The sequence below is a fragment of the Erpetoichthys calabaricus genome, chromosome 5 (genome assembly GCF_900747795.2).
Source record: "Erpetoichthys calabaricus chromosome 5, fErpCal1.3, whole genome shotgun sequence".
NCBI classification, from domain to species: Eukaryota; Metazoa; Chordata; class Cladistia; order Polypteriformes; family Polypteridae; genus Erpetoichthys; species Erpetoichthys calabaricus.
In genome coordinates, this window is record NC_041398.2 from 148,825,434 (window position 1) to 148,848,163 (window position 22,730).

The 22,730-nt window shown below is 33.5% G+C and overlaps 1 protein-coding gene across 11 annotated transcripts in view; it reads right to left on the reverse strand.

The window, feature by feature from the left end:
* LOC114651997 (teneurin-3) overlaps window positions 1-18,424 on the reverse strand; it is an 898,351-nt gene extending 879,927 nt beyond the window's left edge. For 7 of the 11 annotated variants that reach the window (XM_028802135.2, XM_051927722.1, XM_028802137.2 and 4 more), the window contains exon 1: window positions 18,185-18,423. The gene's annotated coding sequence lies outside the window, so the exon portion shown is untranslated. Of the gene's footprint in view, window positions 1-18,184 lie in introns of all 11 variants that reach the window. The other 4 variants (XM_028802134.2, XM_051927721.1, XM_051927718.1 and 1 more) reach the window with 1 other exon arrangement.
* Window positions 18,425-22,730: the final 4,306 nt, after the last annotated feature.

Below are 22,730 nucleotides of genomic sequence, written 5' to 3' on the forward strand. Positions count from 1 at the left end.
CATTCAAATCTAACCTGGAAAAATCAAGGCACCAGTTAAATTAGACAGACTAAAGGAAGTTACATTATAAAAGGATTTAAGCTATAAAATAACATGTTGCAGTTTATCTAGCTAAGTGCATATTTTCAGCCCCAAATAAATGTCTAAGAATTTTGCCACATTTAAGGAACTTGAATACTTTTACACTGTTTAATTATAATTGCATAACTTAAGGATGAAATTACTGTACTCAATGTAATGAAGTATACACATATATAAAATATGTGGATATGCACACTAATTCATACATTTGCGGTCATTAATTAGCATAATAAAACAAATTGATCTGTGATATGTGTCACGTTATTGATTATCCTAAACAAAGAATCATCACCCTAAGCATGCATTTTTAATTGTGAAACAGAAGGCTCAATGACTAAAACATTTTGCCTCAAAATTATTTTTTTAGCATGAATACCTTTTTTATTTTTTAACTTTTGCAACTGAACATTTAATAAAAACTTCTTTTAACTGCTTTGAAAGCATAATATAGCTGTGAAGGAAGAAAAAATATAAACCTGAATGGTTCTTGAAAGTTGTTGGACAGAATGCTGATTTTGATTAAAACAATGATCATAAAAAGTCATGCGGTACTCTAGTTGGGCAAAGAGACCCCTGGCCATAAGATATTTTTTACCTGTCATATTCTACTCAATTTGCAAAAACAAAATTATAAAACAAAGTTTTTTTTGGTTTTTTTTTTAAACATACTTGTTTCAGCTGCCACTTGTTTGAGCCTAGACACTTCAATTGTGTAGTAATCATTAAGACTCTACTTTTAACAGGCAATGCAAGTTAAGAAAATGAATGCAAAGACAGATGACTCAATCTTGAATTTAGCCTTGTGTCTAGTCAATTATTAATAATACCATTATTTATATCAGTTTTAGAGACATGGAAAAAAAGTGTTCCGTATAGATATTAATTAAAATGGTACAGAACAATAAAAATTAAAACGAGTAATGTTGAACTAAAAAAAAAAAACAAAAAAAAAAAAAAAAACACCTGATTAATTTCTTAGTGCATTTAACATTTTCAGTACAAGAATATTCTCCCTTTGAAGCAAGATACTTTGGTTTATTGCCAATAACTCTAATAACTTTATTTCCATTAACTGTGCAACTTCAGTATTGTAAGCAAATCCAAATGGAGATAAACAACTTTCTTTACAGCCTGGTAGATGGTGTGTAACTGTGTGCCAGTATTCTCTCTTTGTCATTTTCAAATTTCTCCCAACATTCTTTTCACAAGCAAACAAAACATTTTACTGAAACTCAACAAGGAAACGATTAACAAAGAAAGCTGGTTTTAATTAAAAAATAATTATTAGTCCATAATACAGCAGATTTGTGTTTCAGTATTTGTCAATATGGTGAAACATGAAACATTACAATTTTACTTATAATGAAACATACATACAAATTATAAAATATTACATATATAATAAACTCTTTAATCCAAATTATCTACAAGCAACTAATATGTAAATTTAAAGTTTTCCAGCATGATACTGGTTTTCAAAACTAGGACTGTACTGTGGGCCTCACAGTGGCTGTGTGTTTGCCACTGTTAAATTATAGTTCCAGAAGATCATGTCTGAATCTGTGTTCAGTTATCTTTATGAAATGTACATGGTTTTTCCTACATCTGTGTGGAAAACTTTCATACCATAACACAAAGACATACTGTAGATGTCAGAGCTGAATGACTACTCTTCAATAGGGAAACAGGAGTCTGTCCAAAACAGGACTTGCATCCTGCATGGCATTGGTTTCTGATTTGCACCCATCTCTGCTCCCAAAGATCCTGAAAATATGATTAAGCAGGTTCATGTCAATGATCCATGGAATAAATTCCTTACCTAATATATGTACTCACTGAGACTTACAGTAAATATATTTAAATATACATACAAAAAATCACACGTCATCCTAAGGCATTTGAAACCTCCTGTTCCTATTACCTTTACCATCTTGTGGAAGAGAATAATTTTGAAAACTATGCCCTTTAAGTATTTAAAGAATGAATGCCAAGACTAAGAAAAATTCATTGAACAAAACACAACTATCACTCAAAAAATCAAAAAAAATGAATATACTCAAAAAAGACAAGAAGCCAGAAGCCTGGGCTCTGCAAAGGTCACTGCTTACAGTATTAAATTATTCATAAAATCAGGGGAAAAAAAGTCTCCCAAATGTGTTTTACTAAAGAGGTTAACATTAGATTAGCATCAAGATCAAACCATGCTAAGTTAAAAAAAAAAAATCATTACATAGCACACAAGTTTTGAAAAATGAACACATCCATAAATTTGCGCAACAAATATTTATTTCATTTTTCGCAGTGCTATTTTTTGTTCTGCATCTAATAATAACACTCATAATGCATCCATGTTATCAGTAAATTGCACTTTCATCTTTGGACTTGCCAAAATCAGTTTACTACTGATGGATTACTATCTTTTACTTGATATTACATTGTATTTTAGAAGCAAGTACAGACATTGACTCTTAAATGTACCATCTGCAGAAAGTTGTCATATTTGGAGGTATACCTTGTCAAAAATAATATTGTAGTGTTGATGTGTTATTTTTAAAACTCTAAAATGATCCAAATGACATGCACTTATTTAAACTTTTAAAACTAGTGTAATTCAGTGCCAATGCAATCTATATTTAAGAGTACTGAATATTAAATAGTAAAGGGTAGGGTTTGTGTACTTTCTTCTACAGCTGTTTATACTGATGAGGAATGGCAACACAGTATACTGTAACAGAAGATTTAGACCTTTATGCACTTAATATGTCCAATAACAACTAACTTTCCAATTACATAAATCACTGAAAAGATTAAAAAGGACTAACATTAAAGGAGACTGACACACATGAGGTGATGCACAATTTTGTGACATTTCAATAACCTAAACCAAAATAGCTATGGCTATGCTATTACAAATCAGTAGCTGACTTGTTATGAAAGAAATAAATTGTTTAAGCAATTATAATGGAAGTTTAAAGTTGCAGCTAATTGTCACCAGTGTTAAACATTTTGGCTAAATGAGTAACCACACTGAAAATGATATTAAAAGTTATAAACTGAAATTTAACTGAGATTTTTTTATTACTTAACTTCTATATTTATTATCTAGGCTATGTAATGAAGTCTTGGTAATGTGTTTCCTACCTAATGTAAATCAAAATTTATATGATACTCATTCCTTGATGCAACATATTAATGGCTTTTTTTTCATATAATGTCTATACAGTGGTACCTTGAGATACGAGTTTAATTCGTTCCGTGACCGAGCTCGTAAGTCAAAATGCTCGTATGTCAAATCAATTTTCACCATTGTAATTAATTGAAATGAGATTAATTCGTGCCAGCCCCCAAAAAACCACCCCAATTTTTTGTTAAATGTTTTCAACATAAGAAAAATGTATTTATAATGAACAAAATATTGTATACAAACAAAATAAAACCTAATACATAAAAGAGAATCTCAAGAAATAAACATGTTGGCGAAGCCGATTAGCATATTGTAATGTTTTTTTCTTTCACTTTTGCTTAACTTAAATTTTCTTCTTCACTAGTTTTTTTTTCTTTTTTGCCACGCTTTCCTCACTTTCATTCTCAAGGCGTTTCAATAGAAACCTATCCAAGGAGCTTTGTTCAGTCCTCCCCTTTAGAATGTTTCTGAAATGAGTTAGGCAAGTGTCATTAAATAGCGTCACTGCACAAACACTTTCCTTTATTGAAAAGGAACCCTGAAAAAATTGCAACCGATTGTGCAGCGGCGCTATTTAATGACACTTGCCTATCAGTTGCAATTTTTTCAGGGTTTTTCAATAAAGTGAAGCGTTAGGCAAGTGTCATTAAATAGCGCCGCTGCACGATCAGTTGTAACTTTTTCAGTATGTTTCTTTTCAATAAAATCAAGCGTTAGGCAAGTGTCATTTAATAGTGCCGCTGTACAATCAGTTGCAACTTTTTCAGGGTGTTTCTTTTCTTTAAAGTTCGAAACTTTTTCCCACATTGCAAACACTTCCTTTATCTCACTTTATGAGGTAATCTCCTCTGCGATACCGATCTCCTGCAGAACCTCCGTATGCTGCCGCTTCTGTAGTTCTGTCAACTCCTCCGTTGTCAGCTCCTCGGAATGTGCGGCGACAAGCTCTTTGATGGCTCGTATTTCAAATTTTGGCTTGCAACTCAAGGCAAAAAAAAAAAAAATCTACCTAGTGACGGCTCCTATCTCAAAAAACTTGTATGTTGGGGCACTCGTATCTCAAGATACCACTGTATTAGTAGTAGTAGTAGTAGTAGTAGTAGTAGTAGTAGTAGTAGTAGCAGGAGCAGTATTAAGTGTTATGGGAGTACAGTGAAATTCTTGCTAATGTCATATCTTTGAGGGCCAATGAGATGTGTTGAACTGGTTATTTTGTTGTCAGTTTATTTACACAAACTTGTATTGTTAATTATGGTTCTGATCTAATTTATATAGTACAAAGCCATATTCAGTTAGCATATTATGTCACATCCAGAAACACTGGTAACGAAATAAATTTAACTTAAACTTAAGAGCAGCCACTTCATTGACTTGTTTTTATATATCTTTTAAAAAAAAAAGTGATTATACAGTGATCCCTCGCTATATCGCGCTTCGCCTTTCGCAGCTTCACTCCATCGCGGATTTTATATGTAAGCATATTTAAATATATATCGCGGATTTTTTGCTGGTTCGCGGATTTCTGCGGACAATGGGTCTTTTAATTTCTGGTACATGCTTCCTCAGTTGGTTTGCCCAGTTGATTTCATACAAGGGACGCTATTGGCAGATGGCTGAGAAGCTAGATTGCTTACTTTTCTCTCTCTCTTGCGCTGACTTTCTCTGATCCTGACATATGGGGATTGAGCAGGGGGGCTGTTCGCACACCTAGACGATACGGACGCTCGTCTAAAAATGCTGAAAGATTATCTTCGCGTTGCTATCTTTTGTGGAGCTGCTTCCTGAAACGACATGCTGCACAGTGCTTCGCATACTTAAAAGCTCGAAGGGCACGTATTGATTTTTGATTGAAAAACAAACTCTGTCTCTCTCTACCTCTCTCTCTCTCTGCTCCTGACGGAGGGGGTGTGAGCTGCCGCCTTCAACAGCTTTGTGCGCGGTGCTTCGCATACTTAAAAGCCAAACAGCCCTATTGATTTGTTTGCTTTTCTCTATCTATGTGACAGTCACTGCTCCTGACGCGCACTCCTTTGAAGAGGAAGATATGTTTGCATTCTTTTAATTGTGAGATGGAACTGTCATCTCTGTCTTGTCATGGAGCAAAGTTTAAACTTTTGAAAAAGAGACAAATGTTTGTTTGCAGTGTTTGAATAACGTTCCTGTCTCTCTACAACCTCCTGTGTTTCTGCGCAAATCTGTGACCCAAGCATGACAATATAAAAATAACCATATAAACATATGGTTTCTACTTCGCGGATTTTCTTATTTCGCGGGTGGCTCTGGAACGCAACTCCCGCGATGGAGGAGGGATTACTGTACTGCGCAAAAAAAAAAAAAAAAAAAAAACTTTAAAATTAAATAAGATAAAATTATTGTGGTACATGCAAATATAATGCAAATGGATATTTTCAAGTTTGTGTAAAATAATTTCCTGAGGTCAATGACTGTTCATTGTACATTAAAATATTTGTAGTTTTATGCTAGTATTCAACATGCACAAATCTTAGCTTCTTTTTTTGTTAATAGATATCCATTATTAGCAGACTTGCACTTCAAAATTATTCACAAAAAAAACTAAGCCTTTGCATTGTACCAAATACTTCACTTACTTCATTAACAGAGTAACTCACAAGTTCTCACAAAAAAAAGTACAGCCGTTAATAATAAAACGCCAAATGGTATTTTTTTTTTTGCAAAATATGATTCTCTTAAGTTGCTTATCATTAACAGATAATAATCCATATTTTTTTGTAATACAAACTAACACATTTCTAATGTTTACACACACTGAGAACTTGACCTTGTGTTGTAATATTTTTTGCTCTCTAGCAGTATATAAAATATAATCTGCTTTAACTATAAAATGTTTGCAGTAAAGACAAATTCATAAACATGTTAGTTTATACAAGTATTCAAAATTAATCCATATTTCCAGCCTTCAGGTATATGTCTGATTATTGCCCTAAAAACTACAAAATACAAAAATTTGCTAATTTACTCATGGCTTGCTTCTGTAAGAATGTAGCAAATTGTAAATGTCACTTCAAACATTTTTAAATAAATGTGTCTTCTGCAATGTTGCAACATACAATCAATGGAAAAGTAAAGATTTTTTAGTGAGTGCATTGATGCTAAATTGCTTTTTCATTGTGTTTTTCATCTTGTACATTCTGTTTTTCTGAACCAACTAGAATTAATGCTAAAAAAATTTAAATAAAGTGCTGTAACTGTCACAATTTGTCATGTTTGTAAAACCCACATATCTTAAGGTCATGACAGTACTAGTTCTTCTATCATTATAACACTGAAAATATGCTTACATTTGTTTTGGCTTTTTTTCGACATTGATATTCACCTGTTATTGAGTATGATCTCACCATAATCTTTGCAGGCTAGGCATTACTTATTAAAGTAGAAGAGTATGCACAGTTACTGGAAACCTGTAGAACCAAGTAAAAAAAAAATTATTTTGTGATGGCTCTGCTTCTTATTTCATGGTTAGTAACAGGAAATTATCTCTTGTAAAGGGTGAAGAGCAGGAAATAAAAAGGATTCTGAACTATGTTGCAAAGAAACGTTCTTGAAAGTAATTAGAATTTTAAATTTTAGTGAGCTAAACTTACTTCTGTCCAAAAAAATAAATAAATAATAAAAAAATAACTTCACATCATAAGACATTTACATTTTGAATTGTGATGAGAGAGAGAACATGCGGGTGATGGGTGTAACAGAGCAAGATGCAGAGGACAGGCAGATATGGAAAAAGATGATCCATTGTCGCAACCCCTAATGGGAGCAGCAGAAACAAGAATCCTTCAGATTATCCTTTATTCTATATCCATCCATCCATCCATTTTCCAACCCGCTGAATCCGAACACAGGGTCACGGGGGTCTATATTGTACTTTTTATTCAATCTTTTGATGCTAAATGAGAACTGGGCTCTAAATTAATTGATGTAATGCACTGTATTTTAATAATAACAGTTTGGCAAGGTTAAGTGACACATTCAAAGTCACAAAGTGAGATGGAGGCAGGGGCCGAACTGGCAACCTTGTTATTTCACAGTCTTTAGCGGACAGATAATTGAACACCATTCCAATTGAAGTATCCAGTTTTTAGCAGTGTAGCGTATGTATTTCCACAAAAAAGAAAAATATCACTCAGTGTCATTAATGTCTGACTTCCTTATTCTAATTGTTCCCACTGTGATAAAACCAGGTGCTCTCGCAAAGCATAGGCTATGAGGAGGAAAACACTAACTTGAATTTTAAGTATACAGATCTCAGGAGGAAATGATCCAAGAGACAAAACATATGGATATTATTCAGTAGCTGCATAAACTGAAAAAGGCACATATCAAGTCTGTGAACTGCAATTAAAATCCTCTTTCTTGACAACAAGACAGTATAATATTTAAAAGCCTAACCTAATAAAGTTAGGCCATTGTAAACTTTAAGTGTCTTTTTTCATTGTATATTTAAAATGTGAAAGTTAGAATTTTAAGACGCGAGGATCCAGTTTCAGTTTTCAAATTGTTAAAACTGCACAAGAAAGCAATCCAACTGACTTAATGCCCATTTATACATTTTCCTACGCAAGAAAATTACTGTAAAGCACACAATTTATTCTGTTGTACTCAAAATGCTTTCAGTTAATATGTATTAACAGGGAGAGGCTTCAGCGAGTAGTAAAGGCAGCACAGAAGATCATCGGCTGCCCTCTCCCCTCCTTGATGGACATTTACACCTCCCGCTGCCTCAGCAGAACAAAAAACATCATCAAGGACAGCTCCCACCGGGGCTCTGATCTGTTTGACCTGCTGCCCTCAGGGAGGCGCTACAGGTGCATAACAACAAGGACAAACAGACTCAAGAACAGTTTTTTCCCAAAAGCCATAACCATTCTAAACTCACACATGCACTGACTACACAGTCTAACCCCCCAACCCCTGGACTTCCTTTTATCCATCAACTGTGCAATATCCAATATCTAAATGGATATTGAATAACAACTGTGTAATATCTGTATACTGTACAATATCATTACTCTCAGGGTCCAACATCCACTACTCACTGCACATGATCATCATTATTGTGCAATATTTAAATTATGTGCAATAACCCAATAATGCAATAGTTATTTATTCTTTCCAGTATTTAAATAATGTGCAATAACTCGATTTTAGTTATTATTCTTTCCATTTGTATATAGCGTCCCAGAACTTTTTTTTTTGCACCATTTGTTAATTTACTTATTGTGTTCTACATATATGTCTGCACTGAAGGAGCTGCTTTTAATCTCATTGTACATGTGTATAGTGACAATAAAAGGCATTCTATTCTATTCTATTAATTGCATTTTACTGTGCTCCTTAGCACACCATTTCTTCTTCAAGGAAATATTTTTCTTTGTATTCCATTATATTTGTTTGCAAATAGTTTGTACAGGAATCCCACCAATTGATGTGTTCTAATTGCCCAAAACATTTGGTGAAACGTATAAGTAAACACCTTACATAATATTTTTCTGCATCATGTCTTCTATACTTAGTGCCAAATCAACACAGTGGGAACTGCATTCTTTGTTTCTCATTAATAAAAATGTCTAGCTCCTTGGTTATTAACAGATCCAAAGTTATGAGAACAAGCCCAAAACAGTAAATGCTTAACGGTTTTTAGAAAGGGGAGTAATAAAAAAAAAATAAAAATAAAAAAATGGATATATACATATACACACAAGAATGAAGGTCATATTCAAAATTACTGAAACATTTAGTTGTAATATTTTTAATCATCAAAATCCAAATGGTTAATAAGTTACTCATATGTTAAAATTGTCTAAAATGCAATAAATAATATTGCTAGTTTTCTGATACTGCACCATTCAGGTAGTCAGGCTGCAGGTGAGAACACCTTTCAGCTGCAAAATTAAATCCTAAGTGCCTGAATGCATGTTTTTTTCAGTAATGCATGCATATTCTATAAGTATTAGATATGAAAAAGAACAAAACTATTATTAGCCACTAAAGATGTAAATATGTATATGCATAGTATTTTAAACTCTCATTTTTGTACATATTTGAACACTTTGGCAGTACTATGTCATGCTAATGAAAGAGCAACCGATTTGATTTAATTATGGTAGTGTATGAACACAATATTACAAACCGATAAACAGAACTCTTTATATACTACAGTCATGATATGAAAAAAGCTATACAAAATATGGCTTTGTGATAGATTTACATTTTTAGTTCACTAAACAGTGTTCCACAAACAACAAATTTACAACTAATATAAATGAAAAAACTCTATAATAAAGACAAGATCCATTCAAAATCATGAACAAAATGGTTATAAACATTAAAGGAAAGATGTATTTTTCCCACGAATATGTAAAAATGAAACAAAACAAAAAAGCAAGAAGCAAGTAAGTAGAGCAAAATTTCAAGTCAATGAGGAGTTCAGGCAGAGCTGGTACATTTGAATTAGTCAATAGGTAAACCTCTGAATCACACAAAAATTGTATTTAAAATGTAGAATTTGACAGTACAATATAGCACCTATCAGACTACACAAATGAATTTTAAGTAGCTCTGTGACTAAATGTTGAATACTCCTAAAAACTATTGTCCAATCACCCACGTAATGATCAGCATCTGCAGCAACACCAGTAAAATCATCAAGTCAGAAAAAAAAAAAAAAAAAATGACAACACTTAAACTGTATACTATAGGTTCAACTGGGTTATTCACATTATTCTCTTATCCAGTTAAAATGCTATACTCTGCAGCAAAGAAAAATGCCCCCTGCATGCCAAAACCTACTGCCTGCATGCTTACTGTATATTCCTGTTGGTTCACCTTAAGTTCAGAAAACCTAATCCATTGTGGACATTTCATAGGTTTCCTTCCAATAGGATAATTGAAATGAAAGGAAAATATTCCTCAATACTATCTCCAACCCCCAGAATCCTAACCAATCACAGTTTTCCAGACACACAAGTAACACTAGCACATTCGCATCCCGATTCTCCTCTTGAATATTACTTGCAAATTTGTTAAGGAAAGTTCAGAGATATACTGTTATTTTGCTCACATAAACTGTGAGCTGTAGAAACAAAAAAATAAAAAAATTACACTCAAGAGTTTCAGTTTTAAGGTTTAACTTACATAATTATTCATACATGTACTCCTCATTGATATGAATAATAGAAAAGTGAACTTTTAAAACAACTAGTATTATTAATTTATTTTTGATGATGCCATCCTCAGTTTGGCTTTACAAAAAGCATCCTTTACGAAACCCATATTTTAAGAACAACCCACACATGCCACACGGCCAAACATATGGTCTCACCCTTTAAATAGACCCTTAGCTTAAACCCTATCTAGGTGTCTTAAATACCTATAACTAAACATTAAATATAACATTAAATATAATTAAACATTAAATATAACATTAAATATAATTAACGATACATGGGATCATGGCACTAAAGCCTCAAAAAGCGAGTTAAAACAATAGAGCAATAAGCAAATTTCTGTAAATTGTTTATAAAAAAACAAAATAAAAAAATAATGTGTGTAGAAATGATAACCAGGAAAAAAAATAAAAGCAGCTGCAACAAAATGAAAATACAGCTGCAAAATTACAAGATCTGACTAAAGAAAATCTGTTTAAATTTGCTTGTTTTAGTTAATGAGTCCTAAAACATTCTAATGTGGTTTCAAGGCACAGCATAATGCTTCATAGTTTCTATATCTGTTAACATTTAGGATTTTTTTTTTTTTGGAAAATAACACACTTTGGAATTAAGTTTTAAAAATACACCACCCAAGATTATAACATGCAGCACAATTTATTGGGAAAATGGTATCACCCTGTAATTTATTTGTATAAAGTATTACTTTGTGGATAAAAATAAAGTAATGAAAGATGAAAAACCTATAGACTAGTCTACTTGAAATTTTAGACCAATTCACCAATTTTTTTAGTAAGACATAACACCTTTTCATTTTGAAAGTAATTTAAAAGCAACTTCCTACATACTGAATTAACTGTTTCTCTTTATAGAAAAGGTGTATTCACTTGTGTTAATGCAAAAATTTTCATTATAAAATAAAAAGCACAAAAAAATAAAAACACACACAAACTGTTAAAATACATAGGGATATACAGCAAGTAAAATCTCACCGAACTCATAAAGAATGCCATTCCTACAAAAGACTAATGATAAATGTACTCAAAATTGAAATGTACTTTATTTTTCTTATGGCAAATGACAAAGTCTTGAAAGGTCTCTCAGCTCATAAAGTGTTGTAAAGGTGACATTGAAAAGTAGCAATTATTTTTTTTTATTCAAAAACCTGTTTACCAATATCTTTCCATAAATACATTTCTTATTAAAAGGACGCCCTATTATCATTTGAGTGTTACACTTAACTTGAATATAGCAGGTCTGCAACTGACTGATGTTATTCTTTTCGTGTGAAAGCATATAAAAAGGCAGATGCATGTTGGGCAGCTGTACATCCCAAATATAAATATTAATAGTGTAAATTTCAGGACCTGAGAAACAAAAATTTACATAAGAAACTAGTAGTAAGAATTTTTTGAATAATATTTTTTTGAAACATCCTTGAGACTGGCAGTAAGTGGTTGAGAATACAGAAATATTATGAAAGGGGACTAAACATGAAATGTAAAAAGATGGGTAAAAGACTGCTTTAATTAAAGAAATATTTTTTCACTTGACCTTCTGATTATCATAGGAAAAGATGTATGTGTTTTAATAGTATTATACTTTCCAGTTAACACATGCATTCTTAACACGGTAATACTGTTTTCAGGCTATAAGAAAGGTTCATAATAAAATGTACATAAAACATGACATAGAACACAAAGATCTGTATGGGATACAATATTTCCAAGCATGTAAACTAAGTATAAATAATAATATAAACAACATACTCAAAAATAACTACACTTCAGTATTTTTTTAATTTACCTCCTACGAAGAATGCCTAATGACATGTAACATCACATTTTTCTAACTGCTCTAAACATTTTCTCACAAATTTCACAAGTATAAACCAATCACAAGAAGGCCAGCGACACTTGATATGTGACTAATCAACAGTGACAAGTTGTGCTGACAGCACTCCCAGCTGGTAAAAAAAGGAGGCTCCTTAAGGCACACTGGGTCCTGAGGATGGCGCCAAGCCAATCCCCATGGTTAAAGAAAGGAAGACCCTACCCTCCATCCATCATATTGCATTTGTCTATTAGCTGTGTAAAAGCAGAATATTTTAACACTTTTTCCATGCTAGGGAAAAGTATTTTTAGAAGATGCCTTAATGGTACCCTTTAGTGCTTTATGAAATAGAAAACTATGAATTTTTCATAAGAGTTTATGAGGACAGGTAATGTACAGATTCTAACCAAATATAGAAGATCCAAAAGAAGATTTTCTTTAAGTTCTCAGAAGAAAAAAAAAATCAATGTCTGTCAGAAGTGTTGTGTTTACTTGATGGGACCAATACTAAAAACTCATACTCAAAAAGTAATTAGATAATCGCTATATTTAAAAAAGTAATCTAATATCTGAGATATAAAAAGTCAAAAAGTAAATAAATAAAATTGCACACACCCCCCCCCCCCCACAAGAAAAATCAGGAAATATTATAGAGGTAAGGGTTATAAATGTAAAAGCAAAAGTTTAATGCCAGTAGTTTCCAGAAATTGAGGAGCGTTTTTTAATTGATATGTGAATGCATTACGTATGCATTCACATATCAATTCCCGAATACCAAGTACTAAATATATTCAGACAGACAGTGTGATGAATTAGCAATTTCAGAAACAGACCATCAAAGAGACAGATGCAATGAACATTTTTCTTATACAGTAAGTTCTACAGTAGTTCAAATAAAATCTACAATTGAAACAATTTGTAACTAGATTTTCCCACTTTATTAATGCTCTTTGTGCATTTGCTTAATATGTCTGTTTCTTTCATCCAATCAACACTGCTGTATATGAAGATTTGCAAGTAGCCAAGGTTTGTAATCAGTTGTAGGTGGTAAAACTATTTAATGTGGAAACTGCTCTTGATGCCACATTCTTAAAAGACTGAGCAATGCCTTACTAATTGATATTATAGCTATATATTGGTAAATAAACTTCAAAAAGTTTGCTTCCCCTTCACAGACAACTACTATAAATAATCAACATGTTATTATCAAATTTCACCATGTTATAATTTTACTTTTTAAAGCATTTTTAGGTTTGGGTAGTTTCAGATATAAGTGTTAGTTCAGTTTTTTTGGAGACTCTTTGAAAGATGATGCAGTCTGCAGTTAATGAGTACTATTCATATTTTAAATAAAAAAAAAAAAGATATGAAACTGTCATGTGCTTATACAACATATCCTCTACATGACTATTACAACATTAAATAATTAAAAAAATATGCAGAAGAATTAAAACTTTGCTTTTAAGTTTCAGGTATCCTACAACATTTGTTCAATTATTAGACAATCCTGTTTCTCAGCAGGGATAAAGGCTATTTCTGCAAAACAATTGTATTTCTTTATACAGATGAACTCTATTATCTCTTCTTCCTGCTATCATAGAAATCAGCATGAACATCCACAACCTGGGGTCAGAAAAGGAAACTCTCCTACATTAGGATATTGTCTGTTTTTGACCTTTCACGTCAGGATTTCTACAGATTTGTTATTGTTTCTCAAGTTAATAATAGAGAAGGACTATTGATTTTTTTCATTTGTTCAAATTCTCTCAGATTCAGCAGTCTAGCAGAGTCTGACACTGCCTTTGCTGTACAATGCTCAGCCTGCAACCATTGCTGTTATCAAATTTCAAAGTTGCACTATTAAAATGAAATGAGCCTATAAAATTATTTTTGTGTTGATTATGATGTATATTTTAAAAGACATGCACATTATTGGTCTATGTCCATTTGTAGTATTATTCATGTACTACATTTAACTAGCAAACCAATTAAGATTTTTCTGGATGATGCACCTGTAAAGTAACAATTAGCTGTAATAAATGGCACAGCAACATATGGATTTACATGCACCATTTACTTGTTATTCCTACCATTAAAATGCTGAAGAAAGATTGCATTGCTCTCATTTGTATTTTCATTTTTAAGACACTATCATTTTACTTTCCTTTTGTTTAGCTGAAATTTGCTTACAGACAAAATATATTCCAATGATGATTATGAGTTTTATACTAGGAAGAACAATCTTGCCTTTAGACACAAAATAGAAGCCTTTACATTTGATTATATGCTGTATGTTCTGATTAATCAGTACTAGCTTCTGGATAAAAAGTCCATGCTATTGTAGTTTTTTATTTTTATTCTTAAAAACTGATGCACCCAAAACTCTAATAATCTAAACTGTGCAAGCGCAAAATAACTAATTAATATGGGAAAGAACTGTTTACGTGTGTAAAGCAGTCTCACCTATACTTCATTTAAAAAGATAAATCAGGCACTAGTTGCAGTAAAGGAAAAAATTTAATGCGACTGTCAGACTGAGGTCACAGAAAAACAGTAGTCACACCCTTTGAGCCTGTCAAGAGCCTTAAAAGAGTCACTAGTATTATTACAATACAAATTACATTTCAAGACTAAAAGTGCCGCTATCAATCACACATAAGTTAATTCTAAATAATAAGACCGTTAGTGATACAGGCTAAGCTACAGTAAAATTGTGCATCAGAAATTGATTACAACTGCACTTAACATGAATTTGACCCCCTAACCTGTTTCTTTGCACAGAAAACATTAATCTCAATTATAGGAATAGGTTCATAATGGTAATGTCTGACACAAAAAAAATTAAAAAGAAAAAAAAATAAGGATTTAAATGATATTGCTATTTAATGTTTTGTTTATCTTACTATCATTACTTTTATTTTATATAAACAATCTAGAGCATTGCTTCTCCCATTATGCATGAATAACATGAAAACAAACAAAACAAACAAACAGGACATAAAAACACTTCACTTTTCTACAATAATAAATTACAGTTGTTTCACACAGAAATTCTAAACTGGTGCCGAGTGCAGTTCTACACTGAGCTATGCACATGGTAGGTTTTACATGATATTCCCTGAGACAAAGAACATAAGCACAAACCTCTCATTTTTCTACATATGTGTTTTTGGTAAAATTATTAATCTGTGCAATACAGAAAGAAACCCTAAATGTAAAGTAAAATATATTAAATTTATGTTGAAACCTTTATACTGCATGTCAGCAAAACGAGAGTGATTTATTCATAACTGCCATACTTTTTTTGGAAAAGGCGGCCAAATCCTTGTTTACCCATATGCAGTATACAGCAATTGAAATAATCTCCGACATCCTACCCAATAGAACACATCTCAGTCTACATAGTTTGGTTTTACACACTTTAGGAAATTATGTCTGTAATTCATCAAAATAAAATGATTAATACTATATAAAAAATTTTTTTATTCAATATGCTTTTATGTTTGCACTAAGGGCATTAATCTCTAAGCTTGTTGCTGGACCTCTGACATACTTTAATTAAGTAATCGTTGTGTTAAATAAACAAATACCTAGTCTATAGTTTAATAAGAGAATCCGCTTTTCCCTTTTTATTCCCCCTCTGATGATACCATAGACAGAGTGAGACAGGAAATTGCTACTTTAAACGCTTGAAGGAGTAGGTATTAATAAGCATAACAAGCAAGTTTCTGTTCGCTTGCCTCACTTTCTTGAGTCCTTTTTAGGAATTTAATTACCGTTGGCTCTGAGAGGCTTTAGCTCAAGTAGGACCAGTAAAGACACCCTAACTTACGTCTCTTCTTTTGGTTTCAGCCACATTTTTCCCATAACATTTTAACAATACGGCTATTTACGAGTATCTAGAATCGTTCCAAGAAATTTACTTGCAAGTTCCGTCGACTAATAGAAGTATAATGAGAGAGAGAGAGAGATGGACGGTGGTGAAGGCACGGCACATGAGCGGTCTGGCCTGCGAAGTGCATTAAGGTGAATTTGACAAAACACTGCAACATTCAGCTAAGGCGGCGATTAATTTATACGAGATTTCCACTGCTCCTCACCTGTGTTTCAGAGTTGATTTATTCCGTGTTAGCTGTATGTTTGCTGAGCGGATCAAGCGGTAAGAAAACAAAAGCTGAATCCCTGCGAGATCAGTAAATGATGTGTAGAAGGAAGCAGCCAACCGTGATATGCAGCTGAATATGATACATTTACAAAACGCACACTGGCTTTAATCACGTTATATCCAAGCGTTCTTGTGTGCCGAAAGCGAGATGGCTACAAATATTTGAAGGAAAGATACAGACTTAATAACAGAACACTTAAAAAAATTCCCTCGCCACTAACGGACTACTGGTAAGCAGCGTTACACAAGAGTGAAGGACATGTTCCTCGGGAAGGGTGTTTTGGATTGAGCAGCCCTTTATCAGCAGGCTTGACTCCCCCAAGAAAAGGCTTTCTTACAGAGTAGCAAAAAGAACATTTTGTAATTTAGCACAAACGGCGATTATAATACGCATTTTTATAAAATGATGTATTCCAGTGTAATTTAACATTCATTTGGCAACTGCTTTTTTATTAATTCCCGATTTCTGTAAAGTATAGTTCTTTAAATATGGCCTTCATATTTACATGAAACTCCTGTCCAACCGCTGTCAAAGTAATCCCAATTGTATGGAACAAAAATGCGTTAATTTACCGATATAAGTTGCAAAGTGTTACCGCGTTAAAAAAAATCACAACTACTACTCCTAACTACTATGTTCTTTTTAATTGAAATATACAGTAGCAGTGTAACATTTTTACAAAGGGTTTTAAAATTCGTACTTTTAACTTTCAAAGTCTGATACGTATTGTTCGTTGTACAACAGAAATGTGCATCAGCTACGTACAATGTGAACTTGCCTGACCATCTGTGCATTGTCAACAGACCCCAGCACTCGCAGACACAAAACACATGTACTGGACGCACGCAGCTACTGTTGGTCTGTGGCTTTGATTGCTCGCCAAGTGAGAATACTGTGGATGGTCTAAAGGATGCTCTACATTTAAGATGAAAGATGCATTTTAACAAAATCCACACAAGAACAGCCACCTGCGGATTTCACTGCCTCGCTTACAACGGACTAAGGAGCTTCAAGGCATAACCAATTTAAAAAGTTAAATGTAAGTCATGTTTAGTATAATTTAACTAAGCGTTCACCATGCTATTATTTTTTAAGTCCAAAGGCATGTGCATGTAGGTATAATGTTATTTCAGCAGAGATCATGACTTCAAGTGTATTACATGTTGCTTAGAATAAGGCATGAATCGCACTAAAAAACTTGATACAGTACACCACTTCTTTATTACTGATATTTCGTATTTGCACTAAAGCACAGCAAGCGAGGAGAGACAACTGTAATCCTACTACACTTTCAAAAACATAAGAGTATGTAAGGTAAAGCTGCATAGTCAGTTGAAGAAAAGCGAACCATCAGGAAAATTTCTAACAGCGTCAAAATGACACAACTCAGTATAAACATTTAGCATGCATCACTTCCCAGTAGCACCAATGGCGTGAAGCGTGGCTATTTACTATGGTTTTCCAACGACAGTTTATGTGGTCTGTGGATGCAGTTCATCAGAAGGAGAGACAGCGCCGAGCAACGATGCGATGCAACCTAGTTGCACTCCGCTATTGGTAGCCGGTGATTACAAAACTCTTCACTTATCAACAAAGATTTTTCTGTCGAATTTATATTTGCGTGCGCATGTGTCTTTTTTCCCAACACGTCTAACGGATATAAATTAGAATGCATATGTTTGTACAAGTGTGCAAAGAACTTTTTTGGCCCTTACCTGCTACGCGTCTTAATCTCATTTAGCATCCCATTGTCTTGAAGCGTAACAAAACTTCGTCCAAAGATGTCCCAACTTCTTTGATGTGCCCAGCAGCTCCTCGAATAAAAGGTGGTAGACAAAACAACTCCCTTGCAATCACACTTTTGGTCTTTCTCTCTCACACTCTTTCTTTATCTCTCTCTTTTCTTCTTTACGACTGGGCTCTTGTGGAATGCAGGAGTGTGCCCCCCCTCCATACGCATACGAGCACACACACACACACACACACACACACACAGACAGACAGACACGTGCGCGCGCAGGCACGCAAGCAGACTCGCGCTCATACACAAACACAGGCGGCAGAGAGAAAGGTTATTAAAACAGAAGCTGTTGTAACGTGAATGCACAGACATGAATGTACACACTCCACAGATGAGGATTCAGAAACTGACAAGCACACATGTGAAATTGCCTAGGACCCTACCAAGCGAGCCCGGCTACAAACACAAGGGGAGATCGAGTTACACACACATCTTCTCTGTGGAGCTGCTGCCTTCGTAGACGGCTGACCGACCTTGGTGCTGAGAGATGAGCGCCAACATCTTATTTGTGAAATGTCACGTCTAAGAGGGCTACGGGCGCAGGAGCGCACGGGGAAGGCACTTCGCCTTTCCCTGACTTTAAACAGACTCCCCCCTTTTCGCGAGTCCTGATGTAAAGCGCCGCTGTTCTCTCTGTTGTGTCCAATCAGTGTATCTACAGCTATTGGTAATAATTTAGGGGTCATCCATGACTAACACTTCATGCTGATGAATGGCTTCTATCTGCTTGTTGCCCTGATGAGGGTGTCTGCATACTTCTGATTACAAACCTTAATGAACTTGGGGCTTTATTAAGCTCTCATATGGGGATTTAACACTTGTGGGAGTAGCTTATTTTCTTACTGATGTTACATAGGAAACGATACAAGAAGATTTCTGTTGTGTGACAACTACGGAAAGTATTTTACTTTAAAAAAAAATCATTCAAAATCCTAAACGGATGGTTTTACCACAATTTCAGCGCTTCACATGGTCTGACCGATTGCCAATTGAACTCTATTGGGCATTTATAAGCAAGGAAACTGACACTACTTTCTGTCCTTAATGAATTAATCAATTGTAGTTCTTCAGCTTGCAAAATTATAACTGCAATAATGGTAATCATAATAATGATTAAATAATGATATCACTGGCACATCTTGTTTATTTCACCTAGTTTTGATAATAGCATGAATGTATCACACTGGCACAACTGCAGTGCCTTCATCATCAATACGAAAGTTATCTCTTTACCATCCTGAATTGGTAAGTGGGTAAGGAAGCTAATGGAAAGCATTATAGTATGTAATAACTAAAACAGTATTATTTATAAGAATAACAGCATTTACTACAAATACCTATCTATCAATATACTGTATATATAACACAGAGAGTGTGAAAATATTATTTGCATTTATTTAGTGGTCTGATGGGTCTGTCAATAGTATTGATTATAATAATATTAGTAAGATTATAAATAATCACAAACAGCTCCCTTCATAACCATCATTACAGTTGAGGGTAATAGATGAATAATAAGCAAACAGCACACCATTTCGTTTTTTAAAATAAAGTAAAAATGTGCAACAATTATGAATACTTGTGTTACAGGGAAGAGTTTCCATACCTGTGGTTTAAGTATAGATCCCCAGTACTAAATTTGTTATTGTGTTTTTTTTTTATCTTTTACCCTTTGGCCGAGAAAAAAAGAACAATCAAATCATATCACTATTTATAGTTTAAAAATACTCAAAATGCTTCTTTTCTAGACCTTTAATTCTAGAAACATAGACACATTTAAATGCATTCCTTATTGTGATAACAGACATACATATCCAAACAATTTATTGACCACAAGATAGACAGCCTGCATATCTGAGACGCCACAGAGCCAACAAGGTGGAAATTAGAAAATGCACCCATATTGACAATACTGTGCTTGAAGAAAATATTTTTTATTAATTTAGTTTTTAACTGTGTTCAAGCGGATGGATTCCTTCAGGTGAATGTAATGTGTCTCTTCATTTCACTACCATTAGCAATAAGCAATCCAAATTTAAGAAAAAAGAAATGAAAATGCAGTTATAGCTATAGTTCAAAAGAAAACATAACTTCTTTGTCTTAACCTTTTTCATTTGTGCTCTTATTCGTAGTGCCTTTTCCTACACCTCAGATCTCAAGCCTGAGCTACATGTAGAGTTAAGAAGGTGAATAACAAATGTGCCTCTCAAGCCAAGCCTCTTTAAGCAGGCATCTCTTGATCTTTTATTACTTGCCGAAATATGCATCCTGCACAAAAGCAGGATAAACTTTTCCATGAAAGAACTTAAGCGATAGCAATTTGAAATGAATACATTTACTAACTCTGACTCCTTTTGTAAGCTTTTAGGCCTTACTATTCCTTAAACTAACCATCACAGGTAGCATAAAATCATTTGCCTCTTCCCCCCCACCCCTCACCAACACCAACCGGGGATAAGGCTGTAATAACCTATAAATCCTTTTCCACCCAAACTCTCCCAAGAGTGAGTGTGATTGAAAAAAAAGTGTACTTTCTTTGGTTATATGGTTGGCTGCAAGCTCAAAAGAGCCATTGGAGAATTAATGATGGAATGCAGGCAGGCACAGAACAACAGGATAATCTTCAGTAGACACTTGCAGTGGACATGTTTTATGAAAGCAAAGGTGAGCCAGACATTACTAAGGTAACATTCTTGAATTTATTTGAAGTTTATTACATGAAAATTATTCAGCAATGGCAGGTACAGTATTCATTTTCCTTTTTACCATTAAAATCACTTCTTATTTAATTAACAAAATACAGTAGGTGGCCTGACTGTGATTCATGTTGAATTGTTTAGGAACTCTGATCATGAACAAATAAGGCAAGCTCATATACTGAATAGGTAAATTTGACCTAAAAGATTAATATGTGTTTAAAATATTTACTTTATAAGTAGGCACTGATAGCTGAAAAATCATCAAGAGAAAGGGTTTCCCTATTAAGCAGTTGCTTTAGTTTTCAGTAATATCATATTCATATCCTACATTTTATACATCAGTTGAAACACACATAGTTTTGAAGTGAGATTGCTTTACAGAGGGCACTTAAATTTGTATTGCTAGAAATTATACTATCATCATAAAGCATGAAACAACTTATAGTGCATATCTGACAATTGGTGTTTCAGCCTCCTATCAACTTGTTCTAGGAGAAACAAAACTTTACTCGCTTAATTTCTGACAAATGAGGAGAAAAATAAAATGCTTTTGAAAAATTAATTTGACACCATCACATCAAGCCCTTTAAAGAGCAGAACAAGTATACAACCAAAAAAGGCTACATTCTACATTAGTGAAGGACTCATAAAAAGGACTGAACATTTTTATTGTAATATTCTTAGAAAGCCTGCACTCAACAGAGCTTCCTTTGAAATAGATTGTATTTTTTGGGCATGCTGAGTCTAAACTTCACTATGTGTGGTAATGTCTATATTTCAAGTGAATTTGTTCCCCCAAGACATTTCATGCTGAAACAAATCGTCTGCCTTCTTGACTACAAGTGGTAAAGACCATTGAGCTTTCAAGAGGTTTCACTGTAGGAAGTGGCCACCACATTTCTCCTCAGTAAACAGTTAGGAAGTCAGCTATGGTGTTCAAAAGTGATCTGCACAATAACTCAAAAAATCATTTATGTTGTGCAGTTTGAAATAATTATGGTTTATTACCTCCATACTTTACTAATGATTAAAATGTGTACTATGTGCTTAAATGTGTCAAGATGGCATTTGCCATGAAAGTTAAAAAATAAAAGTAACATTTTTTGTAAAAACAGTCTTTCAGTAAAACTTTTCTCATTGTTTCTAAAATTTACATGAAACCTAAGTGCAAGGTTTTGTTCCATCAGTCCATGAATTATATTATTGAGATATTTACATACAGAAATAAAGGGTCTTTTCAATTTTGCAAAAATGCAGCAATTTCTTCTTTGGACTAATACTGTTTTACCTATTTATAGTGCAAGTTTAAGAATAGTGCATTCATATTTTTTGAAAAACATCTGTAGGGCAATTGCCTTAATATTTTTATTCAACTGTTTTTTTAAAGTTTGTTAATACAACTGTTGGGTGAATTACATTAAGATTTGTTTTACTTATCAAGTAAAGATATGATATTGTAATTTGACTGTACAGTTATGGGAAATCATGGTCATAGTAGAGAAATATCCATCCTGCCACATATAAGAACGATTTGTGCAATACATAGGAAACAGTTATCAGCATAAGGTTTATACAATGATGAAAGAGCAAATTCTTCTCAAGCAAAGATTCAACACTCAGTGTTAAAAGGTTTTAAAGATAAGAAAAAGAAAATACATTTAAACCTAAAAATAAAACTAATTAGCAAATTAAAATCAGGTGAATGTAGAAAAGTATCAACTTATAAATGTTAGCATTCAAGTAATATCATCAGTGAAGCTA